Source organism: Crocodylus siamensis, chromosome 6 (genome assembly GCF_052110815.1).
Source record: "Crocodylus siamensis isolate JL-2025a chromosome 6, ASM5211081v1, whole genome shotgun sequence".
Lineage (NCBI taxonomy): Eukaryota > Metazoa > Chordata > Crocodylia > Crocodylidae > Crocodylus > Crocodylus siamensis.
Window position 1 is genome coordinate 78,525,552 of NC_143400.1, and position 20,147 is coordinate 78,545,698.

Here is a 20,147-nt window from a genome sequence, read left to right on the forward strand (position 1 = left end):
GCCTGGCCTTTGGATATTTTTCTTGGGCTGGAGAAGGATCCAAGGCCCCAGAAACCAGGGAGGTACTGGTAAGAGACTTACCAAAGTAGGGGTGTAGCCAGATAAAAGGGTAAGGAACTTTACATATTTTTTTTATTCTGTCTTCAAATTTATGGTCAGTTTTTCTTGTATAATTCATTTGTCCTATATAATAAATCATTTTCTTGTTTTGTCTCCTGATTGGTTGTCTGTGGTAGGAAGTGATATTCAGGCTTACCTGTTCTATGGAAAGGGGGACCTAAAATTTCTTTCACAACCCAAAAGGGAAGCCATCAAAGGTTGGCAGAGACTCCCCTGATGCAGCTGTGAGGTCTGGTATAAGGGCAGTGGAGCTGAAGCTTATAAGGATAAGGAGTTATCCCAGGGCAAACCTCAGTCTGTTCCATGGGACAAGCAGTGAGATGGGGAAAAACGTGGGGTTTCAGGGGTACTCTGTGGATGGTTTTATGGTAGATCCCAAGTACAAAGCTTTTCTGAATGATTATTGTATGGTTTAAGGTAGGAATGGTTCTGTCCAAAGGTTTTCTTAGATGCACATCTTAAGTAACTGTGAAGACTAGTGAGGACTGTTTGGGTGATAAATAACCTACAAGTGATCAAAAAATCCTTAATATCCAGTGATGTAAACTGAGGGAACAGCTCCTTCCCCATCCCTAAGCCAAGTAGCAGTTGTGTCCCCCTGCTCCCTGGGTTGATTAGGAGCAATTTACTCCCATGTCAACATCTACATGTGTTCAGGTACATTGATGGAAAGTGCCATTGTGTAGTGCATGTATCTGTTGGTACTAGCTAATGGTGCTGTACATTAATTTGCTGCACAGTAATTGCTGTGCATGTGTAGGTGGTGATGCTTTACTGCACATCACATGAGTCTAATGAGCAGTAAAGTGCACGTGTGGACATGGACACTGAGAGCTATGTTAGTAGAAATAATGGATAGCACAAAAGTTTGAGAACTGCGCAACGACTAGTGTCCTTGCACATGGAATGTTTTCAGGCAAAACAGGACCAAAAGAGATGGCAAAACTGTACACCATAAAGAATAAGCCAGAAGTGGCAGGGGCAGATCAGAGGTGATCAATTTTAGAGGAAAACTACCTCATCTGTTCTAGATAGATATTGAAAAAGACAGAATTTGCAAAGATCTATTGTCAGTTGTATAATTTGCCTTAGACAAGAGCTGCAACTGGCAAGGATAGGAAAGAATTAAGGTTCACTTTAATCTTGTACCAGTCACTTTTTTTTTTTTTTAAGAAAATTGCTTCCTTTCAAACCCATGCTGTTAGGTGGTTGACAAAACGTTCAGGTAAACGGAGCTATCTTCCACCTCTATTGTAAGAAAGGCTTCCATAGTAGGTCAATAGAAATGAGGAATGAACACCTTCTTGAACAATTTCAAATAAAAAAAATCAGCAATCACTTCTCCAAACCCTAGCACGAATTATCTTAGGGCAGAGAACAGATCAATTTTTGTCATAGCTTGCAACTCTGTCACACAAGAACCATATGTAGGAAGCCTAACATTTTGGAAATCCAGATGACAGTGTAGATAGAATATAAAATCAAAGTTTCATATTCACTATTACTTCCCTTTGTTAAAGAACACATCTATCTTCAGTGAAAAGAAGACTGAGAAAATATTATTTTTATAGTACTACTTAGCATTGAAGAAGTGTTGGGGAAATAGTTTTATTGTTTCCTCCAAGGTTATGTCCTGCTACAGGATTATCTTGCCTTATCTCTGTGATGTGAGAAAAAATACATATTTTGAAAATAGTGCATTTACTGCCTTAGTATGACAGTGTTCAGACACTGGATAGAATACAGAACTCAAATGATAGAACTAAGGGATTCATAAAGTGCACAGCACAAAATAATCACTTCGGGACACGTTAGCAAGTAGATACTAAACACCAGGATATAATGATTTAGCTTGCACATTTGAGAGGTGGTGCAATAAACTTGTATTTTCCCAAGAAATGATTGCTCCTTGTCACCATTTCAGCCACTCTAGCAGGTCCATGTAGGTACTTTGCAAGTTTTTTATGTAATACCCTACAGGTATGAATTCTGCTGTGACATGAGGTTAGGGTCACTTATTTTGTAACAAGTACAAGTAGTAAATCTGGCCAACTGGGAAAAAGCTATTTCTGTGAAAGATATGGAAGAAACACAATAACTGCATTCAAAGTCTTAAGAACATATGCAATGTAGCCTCAAAGTAGGGCTGGCAGGAAAATGTTGTTTTTTCCCCCCTTTCCATGGAAAGCTTCAAAATTTCAGAAGTTTGAAGTTCTACATTTGTGTGAGAGAATTTTCTTAAATTTCAAAGTGGAAACCAATATTTTTTCATTTTAAAAAGAAGAAAAGGGACTGTTTAAATAGCTTGATTATTTTTTCAAGACAAGAAATGAATCACAACCATACATCCCTCATAAAAAGATTTGGATGCAATTATGGGCATTTTTATATGAAAAATCATTTAACTGACAATTGGTGACCAGCTCTACCTGAAAATAACTTGCTCTTATAATGATTATATGCGAACCAGTAATGTTTTCAGTTTGTTCTCAGCAACCCCGGTGAAGGGATCTGTATGAAAACATAAGTATGTGGTCTACTGTAAGAAATACCTCTGAGATGTTACTGATAGTATCAGAATTCAGCAGCATAAGATTTCAAGGAGCAGATGCAGGTAGAGAAGCCTTTAGCTGTGTACTTAAGGTCATTTGATCTATAAGCTTCTGCATTAAAGAAGGGCATTTGGAAAGTAATAATAAAAATGCATTTTCCTTTGCGTCTTTATTATAGTAGGCAAAGTGATATCTTGGTATAATTAAGATCCATAATTTTCCATGTTTTATTTTCTTTACCACTGAAAAGAGATTCCTTTGGGTAGACAATATACTTGTTTCTCTGTACCTTTACCTATTACTGTATTTTAAAATGATTGTGTGTATGTATTTTGGGGTTTTTGATTTTTTTGTGGGTAAGATCTGACTATTCTGTGTAGGGGTGAAGAAAAAGTCACTGAAGTTAGGGAAGTTTGTAGTGAAACACTAACTATGTTTCCCCAGTTAGTAATATGCTCCCCAGATAACTCATAATGAGATATCTGAATCCTTGAAATTAATAAATGTTCTTGAAAGAACCGTTATGTAATGATAAAGATAGCTCTCCAGATATTGGAGAAAGTGCAAGATTGATGGGCTGTGCAGATGCTCATGCCATTAGAAAGACCTTAAAAAAGTAACAGCTAGAATTGCTTGAAGTGGGTTGTTTTAAATTAATGCTTGACTTTGGAAAAAAAAAATTGATGCCCCCTAAGATAATTGAAAGAGAAAACTAATCAAGAAAAAACAAACTAAGATTCCCTCAGGGAGAATACCCCAGTCTAAAGGAATTCTTTATATTCTGTTTCATTGAGACCCTTCGCTTAATAGGGGGCTGATCCCGCTTTTACAGTTTATGAAGTGTTTTGCCTTTCACATGAATAGGATTCTCATTAGTCCTGTAAAATTAAAATGAGAACAACATGCTGGAGTAAAAGACTTACATTTGGTTCTGAAAAAAAATATAGTGCAGTGATTGTAAACCAGGGTGCCATGACTTTCTGGGGTGCCATGAGATCCTTTTAAAGGTAGCACTGGCTTCTGCACAGTATTAGCACTTTTATGTGCAAACACCTATGTGTGATCACAAGATAAACCCAGAGATTTCCAATAAGAATCCATAGTGGCAAAACCATTTTGACCTACTGTGGTTTTCCTGAGTTCTTTGCAACAGGAGAAATGCTCTATTACTTTTCCATAGTCAAGAAAGGAGTGAGAATTAAGAGCTGGCATTTTCCATGGGGCACCTTGAGTCTAAAAATGTTGAGAAGTATTGGTGTGATGAATTACTATTGGGGAACAGACTGTTTCTTGTTAGATGTATTGACAAGGTCCAGCACATTGGATCTCCATCATGCTACTGTCTTGTAAATAACAAAAATATCAGTATCCAGGGGAAAAGTAACAAAATGTTAATACATTCAAGTGGAATGTATTTTTTTTTCATTTCCCTAGTACTTTCAATATTTTGACAGCATCTTCCCGGGGACATATATCCCAGTACAAACATTCCTGGATTATTTAACTTCCAGTAGAATCAATATGCTTGCTTGCATAAAAGTTTAATCTCTGCATATGTCCATTGACAGCACTTGTCAATTAACCTGTCCCCTTTTGAACTTCTCACGGTCCCTGATTTTTTTTTTTTTTTGAGGCTGAAATATTAAGGTATAATTTGCAATCAAGAAAATACGGCATCAGGCTCTAAATAGAGGAAAGGTTGTGAAGAAATGTAAAGGCACAGGTACTCTTGAGAAGCTGAACTGAGTTCTGCAGCAATAGGGTTAAGGTAGTTAAATTGGGTAGTCTCTTCTTTGGCTGCCTCCCCAAAATCTAAGGGCAATCTTAATTTGTATTCATTTCCCTTTAGATTAAGTTCTGGCAGTGACAGTTGAATTTAGTCAGGTCCCCACACTCCTACTAGCTTCGGTATCTCCATCTATTTTCTTCATGGTCAGTTTTCCCTAATCCAGAGTGGTACTGAGGGAAAACCATCATGATCATATCCTACCAGTTTAGTTTTAATTGTACCTTCAATTTAAGTCCTTCCTTTTTATTCTTTGTTTTTCTTTGTTCTCTTTCCTCTCTCCCCACCATGTTAATTAATCATTTGATTGGGCAATTTTCTACTAAGAGCATGCAATGGTGCCACAATGGATACCATTAAAAATTAGCATTTGCCAAATTCATCACTCAGTACTATCTGAAATCATAGGCTAAGTGTAGGCACTCAAGAAGGCTGAGGTGGAAACACTCTTTCGAGCTGTACTCTAAGCACCCGAGGTTAGGTCAGGAGCAGGCAAAACACCTTAGCCCTTGTCAGGTGTGCCTCAGTTTAAAATGCTGTGGTTGTGCAACTTTAACTGTATTTAATAAAGAAAGCCTGTTGAACATTTCCTGTTTCTCAGTTTGGTCCCTCCTCCAAAGGGGCAACAGAATCTGCAAGGAGATTTGGAGTCAGGGGGAAAGCTGATGATCCCAGAACTTAATGAACATGAAATGTTGGCGGGAAGGCATGGGGGAAGGGGCTTTTGACCTGGTAATATACTTTCAGAGGTCCAGAGTCAAGACCAGGAACTTCTTTATTTAGGAGCTGGACAGTTGTGTGATCTGAGTCACAATGTCTGTCTGAAAGCACTTCAGGCCAGGGGGCAACTTCTGGACTGGCCTGCAGCAGGCACTGAAGACTGCTGGCCCTCTCCTGCAGTACCCCCTACCCGTTAGCTTCCATGGTCATGGCCCTCCTTCAGGGACCATGTACCCATGGCCCTTGCCAATGCCAGGCTAAGCCAGGAGGCTACCTATACCTGCCAAGGCTGTGCCACTCCTTTGAAGATAGACCAAGGTCAGGAGTGGGGCCACACAGAGCGGAAGAGCCCCTTGGGCCTCCTGGCAGCAAGGTGGATGAGCTGGGGCCACCAGGCTCAGCCACCAGAAGCAGCCTCAACAACAGTGGGCTAGTGGGATACTTTTCCCCACCCATTCTAAGTGTTCTTGCATGCCTTCAGGACTAGTCGGAACTGTTTTTGGGGCCGGGATATATGGGGTGACTGTCAGTGGTCCAGGACCATGTGTGCTAACTCCCTATGCTGCAGTGATAGCCCACACAGAGAGTGACCTTGAAAACCTCATCAGTTGCTTTGATCGAGTAAAGGTGAAGAGTTTGATCTTACAATCACCATAAAAAGGCCACCATATGGTCCAGAAAAGTGATTTACCACCAGAGATCATGATAAGTGAAAATGTATTGCAAGTTGTAATTAAGCATAGGTACCTTGGCTCCATTGTTACCATCAACGTCTTACTTGAGCCTGAACTGAATACTTGTATTGGAAAAGCATGCTGAGCAAATGAGTGTGGATCAACATCAAACTGACACTTAAGACCAAGGTCAAAATATATCATGCTTGCATCATTAACACTCTTTGGTATGGCAGCAGATCCTGGACTACATACTCTACTCAAGAAAAGTGCCTCAACAGCTTTCTCTTATGTTGCCTTTACCACATTCTAGGAGTTTCCTGGTGGGAAAATGCTTATATTGAGGTCCTGGAACACACCAACATTCTGAGCATTAGGACTGTGTGAAATGGCTATGTCTCATTTAAATTTTGGATGTGTCCATTTTGGAGCACAGTGATTCTTTTCAGTGTTTCGGATCACTGCTCTGTTTCGATTCGGCCAAATCTGTTCCAGAGTTTCAACGCTGTTTCAGAGTTTTGGATCAGCCGGGGAGAGGCAGGCACAGCTGGGCAGCTGGAGGTTCTCCCACAGCTCCTTCAACTGTGCCTGCCTTTGCCCTGGTGTGGGGAGCTGCAGGAGAAGCCCCATCCCCCATCAGCCAGCCCCAGCCTAGTCCTGACACTTAAAAAAAAAGAAAAAAGCCCCACACTCACTGGCTCTGGCAGCAGCAATCAGGGCCTCTGAGGGCTCATGCCAGAGCCCCCCCATACACTGCAGGGTGGGGGGGCAGCAGGGATTGCCCCCCCGATTGGCAACCATGCGGTAGCTGCCCTAAGGCATGGGTGCAGCGTGGCTTGGCAGGGTGCTGCGCCTTGTCTGGGAGCTGGGGTGGGGTCAATTGGAGCCCAGCACTGCTCAGCCCCAGTGACCCTAGCTCCCACACAGTGTGGCCATGCTGAGCCCCACTATTCCCATACCTATACACTGCCCTGTGCTGCATGGGGGGGCTCTTCCCTCAGGGAGCCTGATCCTCTGCCACAGCCGGTGAGTATGGGGCTTTTTTTTGTTTTTTAAAGTGCCGGGAGGCTGTGCCAGGCAGGGGATGGGGTCAGGCAGGGCACCCACGGGGGCTTCTCCTGAGGCTTTCCTGGCTATGCTCAGCATGGGCTGTGCCAAGCAGACTCGGGTGCTGGCACTGGCCCCAGCCAGCAGCAGCAGAAGCATGCTGCCATCCCATGTGCAGATCTGGGGGCCTGTATCCCCTGGGAGGGCTGCAGGGCTATGCTGGATTCTTCCCAGGGTGCATGGGCTGCTGGATCTGCATGCAGGGTGACAATAGACTGCTGTCCCTCCCCCAGAGCACTGGGATTGGAAGGTACCTCAGGGACAGATCACAGACACTGGCCAGTTACAGATGCCAGTATCAGAGCAGTCCTTTGGCCCCTCTTTCCCCTCCCTCTTCTTAGTTTCTGTTTCCCTGCAAGCCCAAGTCTGAAACATCTGAAACATTTTTGAACTGTTTTGGATGGTGTCATTTCATTTCTCTTCAACCATGTTTTGGAGTCTTCCATTTCATTTTGGATTCGGTGTTTCGGGCACCAAAGTGGGCTGAAACACCTCCAATATGAAATGGTTGCTGAAATTTCACACAGCTCGACTGAGCATCCATTCTCTTTTCATTGACTTTGATGGCTTGGTGTGACAGGGCACTGGAGTGCATCTGTCCCTTTAAAAAGGCAAGCAGCCTGAGAGGCAGCTTGCAGGTGGGGAAGGAGGCTGATTAAAGGCTCACCTGACCCAGAAGAGGGCTGGGCTTGAGACATATAAGCCCAGAGCCCTGGAAGCCATAAAGTTAGGAGCTCCTAGCAGGGGAGCGTAATGGCTCCTGAACAGAGAGTGCAACAGGGTTAGAAACTTTGCTGGCCTGGTAACAGGGGAAGTTGCCTGGGCAGGTATAGGCTCTTAATGCAGGCAAATGGTCTTGGTTTTATGTTAAACCCAGAAGGTTTGGGGTGCATGCCAGAGAGCGAAGATTATTTTTATTTAAGTTGCACCAGTGGTTTAGCTTTGGATACTGCTAAGGGCAGGCTTAAGGCATCCTCAGGGAGCCAGTAGCCCAGGACCTCAGCAGTGGTCTGCCTAGAAAGACCCTGAGGGTCCATGAGCTCAGAAGGGAGCTGCCTGGGGACACCCTGGGAGTCTAGGGCTTAGAGAGTACCACAGCCAGAGACTGCCAGGGCAGGCGAGCCTGGTGACCCCAAATGGCCCATGAGTAGGACCAGGATGCAGGAGGGGCCAAAGATCAAAGAGGGGCCACTGCTAGACACTGATAGGGTCTGGGGCCCAGAATCCAGGCCTAGAACAGTGGGTCTTGCATAAGGGACCAGCCAGAGTAGAGGGCGTTGGCAGAGGGACCAGTGGAAGCCAAGAAGGCAGAAACCCCAACAAGGGAAGGAAGGCCTAAGGTGGCTGGAGACATAGGCAAAAGTGGTGGTTTAAATCACTTGAGTGATTTAAACCACCCATGAGGCATGGGATATGGTGTAGGGAAGGTTCAGAGCCCTCTAATTAAGCTCTTAGGGCTGCAGGTGCCCTGGGTACATGGACAGGGTGAAAGTACCCATTTTGCTTAACAGCAGACTTGAGGACAGCAGGATTCAGGAGGGGCCTGCTGGTAGCTGGAAGTGACAAGGGCTCACTCTAAGACCCATGGGCAGCCTCTCTTCCTTAAATATCTTAAGAACAAGACATAGCAGGTGAGGAATATAGGGAGGGTATCTTAGAGTCAGAGCTGGGTAGGAGCCATATAGCCATCAGTGGGCTTGATGGCTGCCTCTGGGGGCATGGTCTTGTTACACTTGGTCATATTAAGAAAATAGACAATGGCTGTATGCCCAAGGGCCTCTTGTATAGATAACTGCTTACAGGAGGAAGGCCACACAGGTGTCCTTATCTCTCTTTCAGAGATGTTTGCAAGAGTGATCTCAAGGCAGTGAACATTGAGCTGTATGACTAGGAGAAGACTGTCAAGGATCAAAACACTTGGAAGCATGGAATGAAGGCTTTCCAGGAAAGAAAAGCCCAACATGCAAAAGAGAAAAGAAACTTTAGGAAGAATCTCACACCATAATCTGGACTGTTAGCTATGAACTTCAGATGTGATAAGTATGGAAGGGACTGTTGCTCAATGATTTGGCTTTAAAGCCATACTTACAGATGTTTACTGAGCTGATAACTCTTTTGGTGCAAATCTATTGTCTTGCAAGACAGAGATGCCTATATAAAAAAAGAGAAGAAAAATTTAATCTGATTTCAGAAACACACCATAAAAATTTCATCTTTTCCCTTCTATTAATCCCAATATCTGTTGTTTGAATAAAACTCACATTGCTGAAAGGCATTGAGGCTTCATGTAAGGAAATCAAGAGATTGAGTATGTACTATTTCCCTTGAGTTTGCTCTAATGTTTAATAACTCTCACTGCTAAAAATGTGGGTCTTATTACCAAACTGAATTAATCTGGTGGTAACTTCTAGTAATTGTTTTTTGTTGTGCCTTTCTCTGCAAGGTTAAGGGGCCTTTTAGTACCTGCTACTTTCTCCTTTTGAAGAAGAAAGTCAAGCTATCTCAAACTTATTTTTGCTAACATAAATATATGCTGCCCTTTAAGTTTTTCATTGCCGGGCATTTTCTTCTGTCTTGAATTATTTTCACATCTGTTCCTAGCAGTTTTTAAGTCTCTTTCTGAGAGCTTATGATGACAAGCACAGTATAAGAGTTAGTAGTATTAGAAAAATGTTGACACCAGAACTGTAAGCAGTATTCCAGCATTGCTCTCACCTATGCCATTTACAGTACAGAAGTAAAATTACTTCTTACTATATTACATCCAGTAATACATATTACTGTTTTGCTATACTGCTGTGCTACTTCTCCAAGGACCATTTTAGACTTCTTTTGCTCATGCATTGTATTGAGAGCTCATATTGAGATAATGAGCTCTGTCTAGGAAACCCTTTTCAGGAGGAATTCTAATTCTGGAATATAGTCCCCTGTTATATAGGTAGGTATGGCCAGCAGTCTGTATCCCTAAATGTATGACTGTGCATTTTCATGTATTAAAATAGATTTTGTTAGAACAAGCATAGCTTATCCTATTGATGTAGACTGTATGCATGCTTACCCCACACTCATCATGATTTAATACCTCACCAATCCTTATCATTCATAGCTGTTATCATAAATAATTTTACAATTACATCCAGATCATTGATAGCAATTTGAATAATTCTGTGTGAAAACTGATTACTATGAAGGTTCACCCCAAATGCCCTCAATTTTAATGATGATTCTCTATTAAAGTAACATTGTGAGGTCAGTCAGTCAGCTCTTAGCTTGTGCTTTATTGAATATTGTTCTTTTTTTTTTCTTAGAATATTATAAGGCATAAACTGGAAATCCTTACCATATTCTAAAGATATTGTACCTAATGAGCTATCATTAAGGAACTGTGAATAGCCAATCAGGATTCTTCATTTTTCATTTAAAGCATAGAGGCATTGTTCAGTAAAGTTTCTCTGATGTTTCAGTTTGGAAACAGAAGATGTCAGTGTTTCGTAGATTTTCATAATGGAATCCAGAGATCAGTTTAATATGAAAAATAACATTATTTTGACCAAACAAAATGCCTTATGTTGTTTTGGAGTTTTATAACCTTTCTGTTTAACCTTGTTTTGTAAAATTTAGGGTTTTTTAAAGCCATTTCAGAATGGAAAGTTGAAATGTAGTTTACAAATGTTTTGAAGTTTCTGAAGCAAAACATTTTTATTTTGTTAATATTGGAAATACATATTTTGACATTTAAACAAATCTTTCATGGTTTTGACTGAAATGTTTCATGGTATTCACCCTAATGTCATGAATACTAATGGTCCTTTTGAAAAAATACTTTTTGGCCAATTAATGTTTTTACTGGAAAAAAATTCACCTGCCTCAAAAGATGATAGCTAGTCCTTATGAAAGTGTTTTTTAAGGAAAAAAGAATCTCCTGAAAAGCAAGGGACATTGTGAATTAAGAAGTCTCCCACACAGCAATGAAAATTTTTTACATGATTCTTGAACACTGAATGAAGAGATGAATATGTGTATTTTAAGGGATTTGTAGGTTAAATACCATGATTAAAACATACCTACACAGGAGGATTCTTTGGTGAGGTATAAGCAATGCAATCCCACACTTATGATGGAAGTCACACACACACATGCACACACCAATACACACACAAATACAGACTCTATAGAATGACAGAATAGTTTTTAGTACTGCAGAAAAAGCCCTGAGTGAACCATACAATGAATACAAGCCAATAGTGTGCTTTTGTGCAACCCCTGCCCCTTCCAAAAGTAAAAAATAGGCCTGTGCGAATAGGGACGTATTCGATTTAGATTTGACCAATTCAGAGGACAGTGATTCAATTTGGAGATTCAGATCACTGTCCCAAATCAATTTCACCAAATCAGCTTTGGAAGATTTGGCACAGATTTGGAGAGATTCAGTGATTCGGCCATAGACTATAATAGGGAATTACTGAACTACCTATAACTTTGTCATTTTTTGGTAGATTTGGATGAAAACAGCAGAGGTGGTAGCCTCTTCTGAGGGCATGAGGCCTGCCATGTTTCAAGGGGATAGGTGCAGGGGTTTCTGGGAAACTGCACCTCAGGTTGCTGACAAGCAAAACTCATGACACATGACTTTTTGTGTGTGTTAAGCCACAGTGGGATGAAAACTACAGGCATGGTAGCCCCTCTTCTCACCCTCACAACTCCACTGCAACCAGTAAGCCTCAGGCCTCTCAAGGATCTTACAGGCCTGAGCTATCCCCAACCAGGACTGTGCAGTGGCTGGAGGTTATCAGTGTTTCCTACCTGCCTTTCACCAAGGAGATTTCTGGTCCTGGCATTTCCTGGGACTGCCATGCCACCAACAGTCCCACCCAGGCCTCACTACCCTGGCAGGGTGAAGGTTTAGGTCATGCCCAGGATGATATGGAGCCTCCCCATATAGCCCCAGCGCTTATACCTCCAAGTTCTTCCTGGCACAGGAGCTCAGCAGGAAGATGTTCTTCTACTGCTGGCTGGTGAGAAACTAAACTCCAACTTCCAGCTCTGACACAGGGCATTAAATGGTTAAAAAACCCAACAAACAAAAATAGGTATGGATGGAGTGAGAAGGGCGGCACTCACTCTGTACCTGGTGCTCGGGGGAACCCCAGCAGTGGGAGGTTCACGTTCATGAACACCAGCTGCTCCACCAAACCAGGATCTAAGGAGGTGCAATGGGGTGTCACAACATCCCCAGCAATGCTGAACACCCTCTCACTTGGAACACTGGTTGGTGGACAGGACAGGTGTTCCCAGGAAACTAGCCAGATCCTGCTACATCTGGCTGCAGTTTGCCCAGTAGGTCAAGGGGTTGGACAGCAGTGCCTCCACATCCTCAGTGAGATAGGTAGCCACTAAAGCCTCAGCACTACCTACCCAAGACTGAGGTCTGGTGCGTCTGGACCCCAACATTGAAGCCATGCCCAGGCCCACATTGGCAGCAGCTGGCATGGAGGAGACTGGCTGGTGCTGGGAGTGCTGGCACAGGAAAGTGGATCCCCCTCTTCCATGTCCCCTCACCTCTGCCCTTCTGCCCTGCCCAGTGAGTCACCCCTGCACCATGTGATTCATGGCTACCATGATCTCCTTTGGTGTGTGGGATTCATCCATCACCTTGGCTTGAAGGAGAGCTCACCGATGGCCTGACTGATGGCAACAGTGCCCAGTGAGGGAGAGGTAGGCATGATCTCCACCCTGGCTGCACCAGATGTCTGAGGTGAAGTGCAAGGCTACCTGTGGCCCTGCCTTGTGCTGCTTCTTCCTCACGTATTCCTTGAATGCCTCATATAGGGAGGGCACCACCGTTCTGCTGAAGGTGGTGCATGTAGGCACTTGGTAGGATGGGGCCATGAGTGCCATGAACCGCCTGAGCCCTGGCCACTTAACAAAGGAGAAGGGCTGGCCATCCACAGCAAGCATTTCCCCAGTGCTCTGGGTGACCTCGCTCGCCTTTGGAACGTGCCCCACTTTTTCTGTGGCTTTCTCCCACTGCTCCAGGCTGGCCTGTCTCTGCTTTATGGAGATGGGGGCTTTGGAATAAGAGGGAGACTTCCCTTTGGGCATGCTCCTACTGATGCCAGGCTGAGGAGGAGCAAGGGCAAGGGGGTGCTGCCTCCTGAAATACAGCAGCATCACCATTGTGGTGAAATGTTTCACTTTGTCCTGGCTGATCTGCTTTCAGCAGTGCTGGCAGATAGCATACTTGGGATCATCTGCCACCTCAAAATGATCCCACACTACACTATGCCCTAGCTTCTGGGTTGAGGGTAGGAATCCTGCCTTATCTCCCTCCTCAGCAAGCTGAGGCACAGTAACAGCAGGAGCTGACTCAGCTGAGCCACTTGTCTGCACAGCCTCAACCTCAAACTCAGCCTCCTCCGAGGTGCTTTCCAGAGAAGGAGACCTAGCTCTAGAGGAACTTTGAGGGGTGTGGAACACAAGCACAGATTGCCCCTCTTTCACCAGAATTTCTTTTTCTAGGGTGTTCAGGTCTCCTTCTTCCATATCCAGCTCCTCATCTGGCACTGGGAGGCTTATGTTGAGAAATGAAATTTGGATGGAGGAGACTGTCATTCTAATGCTGGTAGCTATTTCTTTGTGTTAGGGGAGTGGTGCAGGGACAGGTACTGCTCCCACTGGTGGCAGAAGACTCATCACTGCCAGGAAAGAGGATGCATCTATGTCTGGGGGGGAATGTAGGAGGGTGACTTGCAGCTCTCCCTCTCCCTGTCCCTCTCCTGTCAGAAGACCTAGCACCTGCCATTCCACCAAGCTTCATATTCAGTTTTTTTGTGCTGGAAAATGTGCCTGCTTGTGTAGTAGGGGTGTGCAAAGTGGGCCATATTCAGTTAGGATTTGGATTTGGCCCAAATCAGGGATGGTAATTCCATTTGTTGATTCGGATTACTGTCCCCAATTTGATTCAGTCAATTCCAAATCTGAAGATTCAATGCTGATTCAGAGAATGAGCAATTTGGACATAGACACAGATTTAAATGTTTTTTCTATATACCTTGAGGTACCAGTGTGGCTTGTGAATACTATGATGCTGGGGTGCATGGAGTTTCCCGCAGAAGTGCAGTTCGTGTGCAGAAGTACTTCCAGTCCACTTCCAGGTCCACCATGGAGCATTCAGGGGAACTGCCCTGTTCCCCCTGGCTCAGCTATTGTCCATGGGGTGGACCCCAGGTGTCCTCCCAGACCCAGGAAGCACCAGTCACCAAGCTGGGAGGATGCTGGGGGGCCTCCCAGAACATTCCCTGGCAAACCCAGAAGTGGACTGGAAGTGTTTCTGGTCCACTTCTAGGTCTGCTGCCAGCACTCCGGGGAGCATCCCACAGGAGCACCCCTGTGGGATGCTCCATGTGCCCCAGCATCATTACATTCACCATCCACCTGCTACCTAGAGGTATGTAGAAACAACATTTAAAGCTGTGTCTATGTCTGAATCGCCAAATCTTTCCAAATCAGTCTGAATCAATTTGGAGGGTTCTGATTTGATTCAGAGAGATTCAGGGGTCCTATGATTCAATCGGGATTCAGAGATATGGCTAACAAATTGGGCTGAATCTCCACAGAAACAAATCAGGGACTGAAGCTTCACACAGCTCTAGTATGTAGCTACAATATCTCTTCTTCTCTCTGTGTGTGTAACTAACTAATATCTCTTCTTCTCTGACTACTTTGTGTCTGACTACGATCTCTTCTTCTCTGTTATATTTATTGTATATGTGTGTAATTAATGATATTAATATCTCTTTTCCTCTGTGTACTGTATGTGTGTGTAACTAATACCTCTTCTTTTTCTCTGTTTACTATATGTTTGTGAGTTTGTATAATATATGTACTTTCCTGCACAGTGATGGATCAAACTGCCAGGGGAAAAAAAAGCTTTCTTTTAAAGTGTGGGGGGATAAAAATAACAAGAACAAATAAGAGGTTTTTGGGGGAAGAATAAGTTGAAAGAAATGAATTGGAAAGGGGTAAGTAGAGGGATTCTAGGCAAGGGTAATTAGTAAGATGTATACAATCCTTTCCAAAAAGACAGACTAGCAGGAGACTGACTAGGGGGCCAAGCCAGTTCAGTATTACATTCAGATGCTTTTGGTCAGGCAGAAACATCTCACAAAAGGGAAAGAAAAGCCGCTGACAGAGGCTTATATGTTGTTTCTATGTCCCTTCCCAAGAGCACTGTGGTTGGAAGGGAACTCAGGGAAATATCACAGTCACTGGCCAACTACAGATGTCAATCTTTCCCTCTCTGTTTTCCCTCCCTCATCTCAGTTTCTATTCCCCTGAAAGACTGCCTTCTGAATTTCCTAATCTTTTCCTGAATCGTTTCCAAATTGATTTGGAGGCTCTGAATCTATCCAGAGGGTTTTTTTTCCCTCCCAATTCAATTCAGATTCAGTGATTCAGCCTCCAAATTGGGCTGAAAACTCATTGCCACAAGTGGCAACACTATGTTTCAGGTAGAGGTGGTTTACCTGTGTCAGAAAAATCATATTGCCAATCTGGCCAGTAGTACCTATAGCTGCCATATTGGAAGCCAAGATGGCTGCCAGGAATTCACAGTTTGGTCAGTATTTCATCTCCCACCAGGGTTATAAAATTAATTTCAGTGACTAAACCAACATTGTATGAACTGAGGAGATCAATCATAATATTTCTATTGTAGTAGCCATAGTGGATCCCAAGATGGCTGCTGCAAATTTACAGTTTTGTTCATTATTAGTTACCCACAAGTTTTGCAAAATTGGTACATCAACTCTGTTATGTTTCAGATTACATCAACATGAAAACCTCCAGTGGAAATTGTTGACAAGAGACTCTATTACCTTTAAGGAAACATTACAATGGAGCTGATAGCATCACTGAGTCCAGCAAAACATAGGAGGTATGAGTCAACATCTACAAGATGCATCATATGTCTCTAAGTAGGTTCACAGTTAATGATTAGGCAAACTACACCTGTTGGAATTGCATGAATAAACAAGGTACTCATTCAACATAGGACAGCTGCTGAATTCAACACTTGACTTTCATGTTGTGTTGATCTTGAACTGCAACATTCTAAAAGCCTCAATTGGCAGCATCCTTGCTGCAGTTCTTTTACACACAAAGGATATATTGAGGGAAAGTCATGCAAGGTAGAAGATGAAAGGGAAACCCTACCAACACCATGAAATGAACATCAAGCAGAACATCTACTCCATTAATTCACTAGAAGGTGTGCATATTCTGCCAGAAATGTTCTAATAAGAAGAGACTGCACAGTCTGAAAGATATACTCAAAAGATACTTTGATTTTAGTAGAAGATGAAGGCAGCGAATGTCCTCTGACCACACTGAAAGCAAATGAAGCAAGAACTTCAAATCTTCCACTCCTTGTCTTCTGAACCATGACAACTGGTAAAGTCATACAGGCAGTTGTGGCTTTTCATATAAATGTTGGGAAAGCCTGCAGTTTAGAGAAGAGTTTTCAGACACATGAAACTTATACTATGTTGCTGTCAAGATCCATGTAGATTTGAAAGTTATAGCTGGCATGAAGGGATACAGCAACTTGAATGAAGATCAATATGTTTTTACATATCGATCCACTTGATTTTTGTAAGATGTTGATGATGATTTAGATATTGAAGTCATGCGCAAGATTCAACCCAAGACAGATGTACTGAATATATGCTAAGATTTGGTTTACCTGCAATCAAGGGGCAAAACACTAATGCGAAAACATGTTGGGTTAGGTTTTGCTACTACATCTTGGACTCCAATAGATCTAAGAAGCTGGTACAAAGTCTCCACACTACTGGGTGCAGCATACTTATGACACAGTTTGTCACATCAAGACCACCATTGCTGAGAAAAACATGAAGTAGAATCAGGAAGATATTGTTATTTCAAGGAATTTCATTCCTGGTCATTTTTTTTCAGTTTTCATTGGACAACATCAACATCTTGGAGGAGATATTGGATGGAAAACAAATGTTTCATGCAAAACAAATTGTAGCATTTCAAAGAGGACCACCAAAACTAATTGAGACTGAAGAAAGCACCAATGTAATAGGAAGGAAAAGAACTTTGAAAAATATACTACCTGAATTTTAACAAAGTAATTCCAGAGTTGATGACCTATAACAAGTCATTGAAATTACCCCCCATTGTATGGGTAGTAACATGAATGAAAAAGCTCAACAACACAGCTGCTCAAGAGATGTCAGCAGAGCTCCCATGGATACTGGGTAGACTATCATCCAACAACCAAGACAATGTTGCCATACCAGAGTAGACAGCGTTTAACCAGTTTCTTTCTGGTGATATTTTACCACTATTGATTGTTGGATTTTGTCCCATACTGCCTGCACTAGCACCTAAGCATGATACCATTTGGACTTCTAACATGCAATGTAAAACAATTGCAGGAAGCTGGGGTCAACAGCAAACAATCATAATGTTTGATCAGGCATTGTATTGCAAAGTGAATGAACTTGTGTAGATTCAGCCAGAAGAGACTGAAGGAGTAATCATTTGACTGAGAGGCTTTCATATCATCATGGCCTAACTAACAGCAATTGGCTAGTATTTTGCCGCCTCAGGACTTGAAGATTGTTGGATCAAAAGCAGATTCTTTTTAGAAAATCCTGCCAGCAACATAATGAAAAGAAAATTGTACAACCATGCTATCAGAGCACACAATATGACATCAACGCAGTATGGAATATTTGATAAATTCATTGTGTGGTTGTCCAGTTCAAGCAAAGGATTAGATTATTATGTCATTGACCAACTTTCCAGTAGCATTGCATTTTGAAACAATGACTGCAAAGCAGGAAGGAATGTAGTGAAAGAACTATTAGTGCATCTGCCAATGATTGTCACTCTAATTCAAGAATTTGGGGTAGAACACTCCCATCAAGGTACGCTCACATACTGGATGAACTGTCTGAAAGTACTCAATACTTTATGGTTCTTCATCAGGGCTGAATGTGAGGAAAACCGGCATAAGCATTTATGTGCCTTTGGAAAAAATGCTTAAAAAATGCTCATAGCTGTGTATGATCATACCAGTCGCATGAGATGGGGTCCAGTATATCTTGAATTTATGAAGGATTTAGGTACTTTACTCCTACAGTATGTGCTGAGTTTGTGGGAGGAGGATTTGGGGTCAAGACAACTAATCTGCCATTTGTAAACATTTCAACTAATGAGGCAATAGAGCACTTTGACAAGGTTTGCAAAATTGCCAGTGGCATAGTAAGGATAACATACAGTGAATCAGCTAGACAATGATAGGCACTGAACTGCAATGAAAGAGGTCGCCTAACCAAGATGGTAAATCAAATGTTTGGAATCAAGGCAAAAACATCTTTCAACCTTAACAGAAGACAAAGGATGCAACTGAACTGAGATTACAATGATGTCAAGCTGCTACAAGAGCAGTTTGAAAGGTTCCACTTCCTTAAGGTTTCCAATGATGAGCTGCTATGTATTTCTACAGGAGATGTGCTGAAAGATATGGCATTAGACACTATGAATGCATGTGACAAAGGAAGAAAAATCATGACACCATTATCCAGAAATGTCTTATTGCAACCGTTATTGAGCGGTTCTATGTAAACATTCCCAAATCATAACTGAAAACCTTCAAGGATGTAAAGTCAATTATGGGGGAAGACAGCAAAATGAAATGGATACAGGATGCAAAGGAGATCCAAAAAAGTCTACTCACAGTGGTTGCAGCATGTAGAGGGTTCAAAGTGCACCCTTTCCTACAGTACAAACTGTCTGGATACCCTCCATCACTTTTTAAACCTGACAAATTGCTCAATATGGCTGACATGCTCAATGTGGCCTTGTCATGGATCTTAACTGGAGATAAAGCAATAACTGTTCTCCCAGATGCTACTTCTGACAAATTAGCTGTTATTATTGATGACATGTGCAACAAGTATTCCAACATGTGTGATTGAGTTGTTGTTGTCGTTGTCTTCAATTGATATCACCATCCATAAAGGCAGATACAAGAATATTATGGACTCAAACTACTAGGCTGATCCACAGAATCATTAGCAGCAGATCTTTTCCATTACCAGCATCATGGAGTAGTTTCATATCCTTAGCAGCAAACAAAAAAAATCTAGTTAATTTTCTAAGTGAGAAGCTTCTTAAGGAGTCACACTGATGTTTCTGAAGTGAATGAGTGCTCATTGTTGGTGTTTTTGTTTGTGGAAAAACAGAGCAGTTTGGCTCATGTGACTTTTTGCCATAGAAGAAGGACCAGTATGTCTGTGTCATCACACAAGAATACTAGAGAGGAACATCCCTGACTGACTGCATGTTTGCCATGTAAGAGGTCTAAAATACTGCAATTACCCATTGTATTAATGTTATATATACCATTGTATTACCACTGAATTAGACTATTACATTTTCCAATAACCTCAAGTCGAACCTATGTCTGCGTGTTTCATTGAGTAATGTATTATTAATATCTGACTTATCCACATTTTTAAACAAAATAAATGTATAGTCTTATTCAATATATCTCAAACAAGTAGGCTAGCCTGAATTATAATGTTTTCAGTACTGTAGGCCTGCAATGAAAGTTTTAGTTGTAGAATTTGTGAGGTTTTTAGTATTATTTTTACTCAGGTTTGTTTTTTTTTAAAATTACATTGAGTAAACCCATACATGCTAATGCGTCAGCCACCTTGGAATCCAATATGGCTATCATGATGGAAATGTTATGATTGATCTCCTTGGTTCATGAAACTTTGGTTTCATCACCATCACAGGAATACATTTTTTAATGCTAGTGAGAACTGAAATATTGACCAAAATGTAAATTTGTGGCAGCTGTCTTGGATTTGTTTATGGTGGCTACATGTGCTACTTGCCAGATTGGCCACATGACTTTTTTCTGGCATGGGTAGACCACCTCTACCTGAAACACAGTGTTGCTGCTTGTGGCAATGAGTTGCCTATGATAAAAAAATCTAGAGACCCCACTGATCAATTTGTATCCTACTGGTTGTAGGATTTTTTCTTGGAAGTCAGGGAACTGGTTCTGCTGCTCTATTCTTCTGACATCTCACCTGGAATATTTTGTCCAGGTTTGGGCACCACATTTCGAGTCAGATATGGCCA

General features: G+C 42.2%; 1 long non-coding RNA gene across 1 annotated transcript in view; it reads left to right on the plus strand.

The window, feature by feature from the left end:
• Positions 1-20,147, plus strand: part of LOC149863054 (uncharacterized) — a 133,507-nt gene that overhangs the window by 50,772 nt on the left and 62,588 nt on the right. The gene's annotated exons all lie outside the window — the stretch shown is intronic.